A 7,416-nucleotide genomic window follows, 5' to 3' on the forward strand; every position below is an offset into this window, starting at 1 on the left:
CTTGGTATAACGCGTCTTCACCATGGCCCAGACTTCTCTGGCACCCTGCCGGCAGGCCGATATCTTCTCCGCAAGCTCTGCAACACCCTCTGGCGGGGAGGCGGACGGCCACAAGGCATGGGCAACACCTTGCATCACCTGCCGAACTTGTTCGTGCAGATGTGACTCCTCGGATAGAAGATCACCAGCAGACCCGGGCATTTCCTCCGCGGGACGACCCGTCAACATACCTACAGACATAACGCTGTTAGTCGGCTTCTTTGCCGAACTCCTTTAAAAGGATTCGTTCAAGCACTTACTGAAAATTCCGCACCGAAGCCGTTATTCTCCTTCTCGGAGTCTGCAAGCTGGCCCCGAACGTCTTTTAGTTCCATGCTTAGCTTAATATTGGCGTCTTGGAGATTTTTTTCTCCCGCCTAACCTCAGTCAGCACGCATTTGCCAGCCTCTAGAACATGCCGGTCCTCCAGATTTTCTCCGGATTCATATGCAACATCTATTGTTAGATTTGCAACCATGCCACACATTATATGGTAACCATCCTTCTTTAAAATAAATGTTACCAGCAGGTGACTTTTTCGGTTCCTGCAATGCGGCAACAGCGGCCCGCAGTTGGGTCTTGCATTCCTCTAGCTCCTATGACAGCCTAGTATTCTTCTCTGTAAGAACCTGCACAATAAAGATGATCCTTAAATCAGTTCTGCTAACTGTTTCAAGTCTCAGGGGCTACTGATACATATAAATCGTCAGATTTACTTACCCATACATCCTTTACATACTGATCCGTGGCTCTGGCTAGACCATCTTGAGCAGCTCGGAGATACGCCTCTCCAAAATTGAAGGCATCAAATGCCTCTGGTGAGAAACAAGCGTCACAGAGTACGGCCCGGCGGCGCCTATGATTCATGGCGCTTTCCACCTCTGAGTTTGTAGCGGATAATCTATCTGCATCCTCTATAGGGGGATTATCCGGTGCCCGCCCCATATCGGCTTCCGCCTCTATGTCCGGTTCTGGCGCCCGGCTGGTGGAAGCGTGATTAGTAACATCGCCGGACATATTCTGGCGAGCATTTTTTCTGTTAAAGAAACATGGGCGTCATTATATTTCAAGAAAGACGACAACCACGGAGTGGGTTTGTCATACCTTTGCGCCGGCGTCTCCTTCCTGACCGCCTTCCTTTTTGGCCTACCCAACCTCGGTGCCTCTTGTTGGCGCGTTGCTGCGGGTTCGGCAGGGCGTCCCGAATGCCTTCCCCATAAAAATGCCATGTGTATATGGTGGGTGAAGTGTCTAAAAGGGGTTCCTAGTTTTGGAGTTGGGATTTTTGGTTTTTCTTATGTGCGATGCAGGGAGCAGTCCGGGATAGTCGGCCGTAATGGCCACCATGGCATCATCGCAGCTTAACTGATAGAACTGTCGGTCTATCAGCTCCACGAATATAACCGAATCTTCTTCAAGTCCGGAGTCGAGGGCCCGGTCAGGGTCCTCTGGTTGTGGAGAAGGGCTGCTGACCTCCTTTATGGCTTTTCGCAGTTCCTGCTGCAAAGTGGCAAGGTGAATATTTACGGCAAAGAATGCGGGAAAAATGGGAGCAGGGAGATATAACTTACCCAGCTTGGGGGATTGTACATGGAGAATCCATCCCGTGGCTTGATGCGGGTGAACTCCTCTTCCTCGCCCTTGAACAATTCGGACAGAACTTTCGCTAAAGCGACAGCATTGTCCGGACCCTTATGCCCACAGCGGGTGGCGTCATCCGCCCCGTTATAACACCACAAGGGGTGCCCACGGTATTGAAGTGGTTGCACTCCCCGCATTATGCAAATCGACATAACTTCGATTACTGTCAATCCTGATCGAACCAGTTCTTTAATTTGTTTCATCAGATAGAGGACTTCTCCATTGTCTTCCACCTGGGGGCTCCGTGGACGCCAACTTCGGTGTTTCTTCAGAAGAGCATTGTTGAACTCAGGAAGATCCCGCCAAACAGGGTCCGAAAGGGGAATGTCCTCCATATAAAACCATTCTGAAGGCCAGTCTTCAGATGACTTCTTCGGAGTACCGGACAGGTATCTGGTATCGCGATGCGCCATATTTCGGCTCCGCCCACTTGATAAAGTGACCCCCTCTGTGTGCGAGGGACGAGGCAAAATAGCCTTTTCCACAGCTCGAAGTGAGCCTCGCAGCCCAGGAACAACTTGCAGAGAGCAACATAGCCGGCGATATGTAGGATGGAGGAGGGGTGAAATTGTGTAATTGGAGGCCTTAGAACTCCAGGAGCCCGCGGAGGAACGGATGAATTGGAAATCTGAGTCCCCTTAATAGATAGGGAACAAGGCAGACCCGTTCCCCCATAGAGGGACAGGGAAAGCTCTCCGCTTGCTCCCCGCCATTATAGGTGGCAAGCCCGGCTCGAACGGGCACCATGTACGCCGGAGGGAGAAATCCCTTAGTCTGCAGTTCGACTAAACGACTGTGTGGGACTGAACACCTCTCCCAATCACCGGGCTTAGGGCTTCGAGGGCGGGAGGAGGAGCTGCGGAGGTCGGCCATGCTGGAATGGACCTTTTCGAAACACGCTCTGATGGACTCTCGCTGGGGGAGGATGGTATGGATCGGATCTAAGGATCCCCATCCCTTTAATAGACAATTTATTTATCTGGCTAGGAGGGCGAATGTAAAAACTCCTTGGCGCCTCGTATTCATTCGACACGTGGGAGAAAGCCCTTATTGGGCACAGAAGCCAAGAGGTCCGAACATTTATGGGACCAGACACTGCTTTACAAACGTTCGAAAGATGGAGAAGAACCCGCCTTGCATTGCCAAAGATAATACTACGCGCTGGACTCATCGTCATTGAAGCCTGGTTCAGGGGCTACTGAGGGAGTCCTGGATTAGGGGGTCTCCGGACATCCGGACTATATCCTTTGGCCGGACTGTTAGACTATGAGGATACAAGATTGAAGACTTCGTCTCGTGTCCGGATAGGACTCTACTTGGCGTGGAAGGCAAGCTAGGCAATACGGATATGTATATCTCATCCTTTGTAACCGACCTTGTGTAACCCTAGCCCTTTCCGGTGTCTATATAAACCGGAGGGTTTTAGTCCGTAGGACAACATACAATCGTACCATAGGCTAGCTTCTAGGGTTTAGCCTCTCCGATCTCGTGGTAGATCAACTCTTGTAATACTCATATCATCGAGAATAAATCAAGCAAGACGTAGGGTTTTACCTCCATCAAGAGGGCCGGAACCTGGGTAAAACATCGTGTCCCCTGCCTCCTGTTACCATCTGTCTTAGACGCATAGTTCAGGACCCCCTACCCGAGATCCGCCGGTTTTGACACCGACAACTGGCGCTGGACTTCTCGGGCCGCGACCCCCCGTCCTTCCGCCGGCTCAAGCGTTTACCTCTCTCGCACCGCTGCATGGCCAGGCTTTCGGCACCAACCCGCCGCCCACTCCTGCCTACGGCGGCACTCCGGCGTGGGACTGCTCCGCCCTCCTCGCTGCACTGAACAACGTCGCGACTCCTTCGATAGTGGGTGAATGGGTAATGGACTCCGGAGCCACAGCGCACATGGCCTCCGACCCCGGTATGCTTCAACATCTCACACCCTCTCCTTCCTCCTCTGTCGTCACCATGGGCAATGGCTCCACCTTGCCCATATCACACACTGGACACACCTCTATACCCGCTTCCAATCGCTCTCTTTTCCTACGCAATGTATTACTTGTTCCTCATATCATCAACAATTTACTTTCCATTCATCGTTTCACCATTGATAATGTTTGTTCTATTGAGTTTGACCCCCTCAGTTTCTCTGTGAAGGACCTTCGCACCAAGGCCGTGATTCCTCGTTGCAATAGTCTCGGCGACCTCTACGTCTTCCTATCATCGATCCTCCACCACCACACCCATGGAATCCTCGCCACCACCTCCATCGAGCTTTGGCACCGCTACCTAGGTCATCCGGGACACGATGCCATGGCTCAACTTCATAAGAACTCCTTTATTTCATGTAATAAGGCAGCCTTGCATATTTGCCACACTTGTCAACTTGGCAAACACGTGCGCTTGCCCTTCTTTAGGTCTACCTCAATAAGCGTCGAACCATTTAAGTTGATCCATTGTGATCTTTGGACTTCTCCAATTTTGAGTAATTCGGGTTTCAAGTACTATCTTGTTATTGTTTCAGCTACTACCACAACAACCTGGCGAGGATCGTCACCTTCAACTCCAACTGGCAGCTGCTGACGGAGAAGGAGGCGTGGGGCCACATGCACGAGTACACCGACAACGGCATGCTGTGGGACGAGGACTTCTCCGACTCGCTCATCAAGCTCAGCAAGCTACCCATGCCGCACAGCAGCAAGGGCGAGATCAGGAAGATGTGCCGCTTCGTCAACCACTACTAAGCTTTCGGAGTTCCTATCACGCTGACGTTTTCCATTGGGCTGAATTGCATTGCATCGATCGGTCGTGTTTGATTATTCGTTTGTTGTTCATGTCTTATTTTTCTTCTTCTTTGATTTTGTGGGATTGATTTGTGGACAAATGTGCGCACGCGCCCGCGTGTGATCCGTGTAGATTTTTTTCCATCAAGTGTTGTGCCTTTTGGTTGGCTTGGATGCCATTCACCAAGGCATCCAATGCTCATGTAATAAGGGTAAAAGAAGAAGATGAAGTAATTATGTACTCCCCTGTTTCTAAATATAAGTCTTTTTAAAGATTTTATAATATAGATTACAATAAGATGGTATATAGACATATTTCAGAGTGTAGATTCACTCATCTTGTTTCGTATGTAGTCCGCATTGAAATCTCTAAAAAGGCTTATATTTAAAAATGAAGGGAGTAGTACACCTGCCCCTAGTTTGCCCGCTTCTTCAAAAAAAAGGGATGTTGGTCGTTCACAGTTATTGTTTCTTTACCGGCCAGTGTTTTTTAGGCCACCCATTATGCGACCGGTCAATATCCGCATTCCTGGTTTTCGTAATTCCACTCACCGATTTACTCCCCAAACGTGAGGATGAGAGCTAGCCAAGAGCGACGGTTGTTCTCGATAGCGGCGGATAGCAGCAAGAGGAGGGATAGACGCACTAGTAGAAAAATGGTCAAATGTTTAGCTCATTAGTCCCGGTTTGTATCTGAGCCGGCACTAATGTGATCATTAGTGCCGGTTCGAATGGCTATGCATTAGTGCCGGTTCATGTTGAACCTTTAGTACCGGTTCGTGCCATGAACCGATACTAAAGGGGTGGTGGCAGGCTGGCGTCAGGACGGGGCCCCACGAGCCCCTTTAGTGCCGGTTTGTGACACAAACCGGTACTAAAGGTCTAACCTATAGTACCGGTTTGTGTCACCAACCGGCACTAAAGAGTCTTAATCTATAGTCCCGGTTGGAGACACAAACCGGCACTATAGGGCAATTTTCAAACTCTACCCTCTTGTGTATTGTCATTTCAGTTTTGAAAAAAAACAAAAGAAAATGATAAAAACTTCAAAAGATAAAATCCTTCGAGACGTAGTTATGTTACTACATCTACGAGTTAGGAAAATTTAAAAATATAAATTTGGACATGTTTTGCAAAAAAGTGTGATGAAAAAGTAAAATGACTATATCTTTTGCATACGGTGTCGAAAAAAACGTATAATATATCAAAATGTTCAGGACAAAAATCCGCATCCGATTTTGACTGCCTGCGGCCTGTTTGCAAATTTTTAGAATCCTCAAATTCTAAAAGGAAAAAAAGATATGCTCAAATTTCAATTTTTTCGAACTTTGGTCAAACTGTGGTCAAACTACTTATTCAAGAAATATTAATGTTACTAAATAATTATTCAAGAATATTAGTGTTACTAAATAATTATTTCAGTTTTTTGAATTTTAGTCAAATCTGGTCAAACTATGGTCAAACTACTTATTCTAGAAATATTAGTGTTACTAAATAATTACTGTTTTTTAGAATAATAGTTTCAAACTCAAACGATGAAACGTGTGACCTAATGCTCAAGCTAAACTCCTGAGGGTTAATAGGATTGACAGCTTACATTTGTTAGCAAAACAACAAGTGCAGACTTGGAAAATAGGGGAAATAGAACTTCAAAGTTAAGCGTGCTCAGGCTGAGGTAGTGAGATGATGGATGATCGGCCGGTAAGTTAGACGATTTGGAATCAGTGGTCCATACTTGAGCAGTTAAGAGGGGTGATTAGAGACTAAATCATCAAATAATTCAGAAAATCGAAAATCGAAAAAAATCATTTTTTTCTCCAAAATTTTCAAAAAAAAAATCTTTAGTACCGGTTGGTGTTACCAACCAGTACTAAAGGTCACCCATACCACGGCGCGAGCTCACGCCACATGGTGGGCCTTTAGTGGCGGTTCGTGCCGAACCGGTACTAAAGGGGAGGGGGGGCTTTAGTCTCCACCTTTTAGTACCGGTTGCAAAACTGGCACTAAAGGCCCTTACGAACCGGAAATAAAGCTCCATTTTCTACTAGTGAGGGTGGCTTCGATGGAGATTTCGATGAAGGAAATATGCCCTAGAGGCAATAATAAAGTTATTATTTATTTCCTTATATCATGATAAATGTTTATTATTCATGCTAGAATTGTATTAACCGGAAACATAATACATGTGTAAATACATAGACAAACACAGTGTCACTAGTATGCCTCTACTTGACTAGCTCGTTGATCAGAGATGGTTATGTTTCCTAACCATAGACATGAGTTGTCATTTGATTAATGGGATCACATCATTAGGAGAATGATGTAATTGACTTGACCCATTCCGTTAGCTTAGCACTTGATCGTTTAGTTTGTTGCTATTGCTTTCTTCATAACTTATACATGTTCCTATGACTATGAGATTATGCAACTCCCGTTTACCGAAGGAACACTTTGTGTGCTACCAAACGTCACAACGTAACTGGGTGATTATAAAGGTGCTCTACAGGTGTCTCTGAAGGTACTTGTTGGGTTGGCGCATTTCGAGATTAGGATTTGTCACTCCGATTGTCGAAGAGGTATCTCTGGGCCCTCTCGGTAATACACATCACTCAAGCCTTGCAAGCATTGCAACTAATAAGTTAGTTGCGGGATGATGTATTACGGAACGAGTAAAGAGACTTGCCGGTAACGAGATTGAACTAGGTATTGAGATACCGATGGTCGAATCTCGGGCAAGTAACATACCGATGACAAAGGGAACAACGTATGTTGTTATGCTCTGACCGATAAAGATATTCATAAAATATGTAGGAACCAATATGAGCATCCAGGTTTCGCTATTGGTTATTGACCGAAGACGTGTCTCGGTCATGTCTACATAGTTCTCGAACCCGTAGGGTCCGCATGCTTAAAGTTCAGTGACGATCGTAATTAGGGTTTTTTTTTGTTTTGTTGTA

Source organism: Triticum aestivum, chromosome 1A (genome assembly GCF_018294505.1).
Source record: "Triticum aestivum cultivar Chinese Spring chromosome 1A, IWGSC CS RefSeq v2.1, whole genome shotgun sequence".
NCBI lineage: Eukaryota > Viridiplantae > Streptophyta > Magnoliopsida > Poales > Poaceae > Triticum > Triticum aestivum.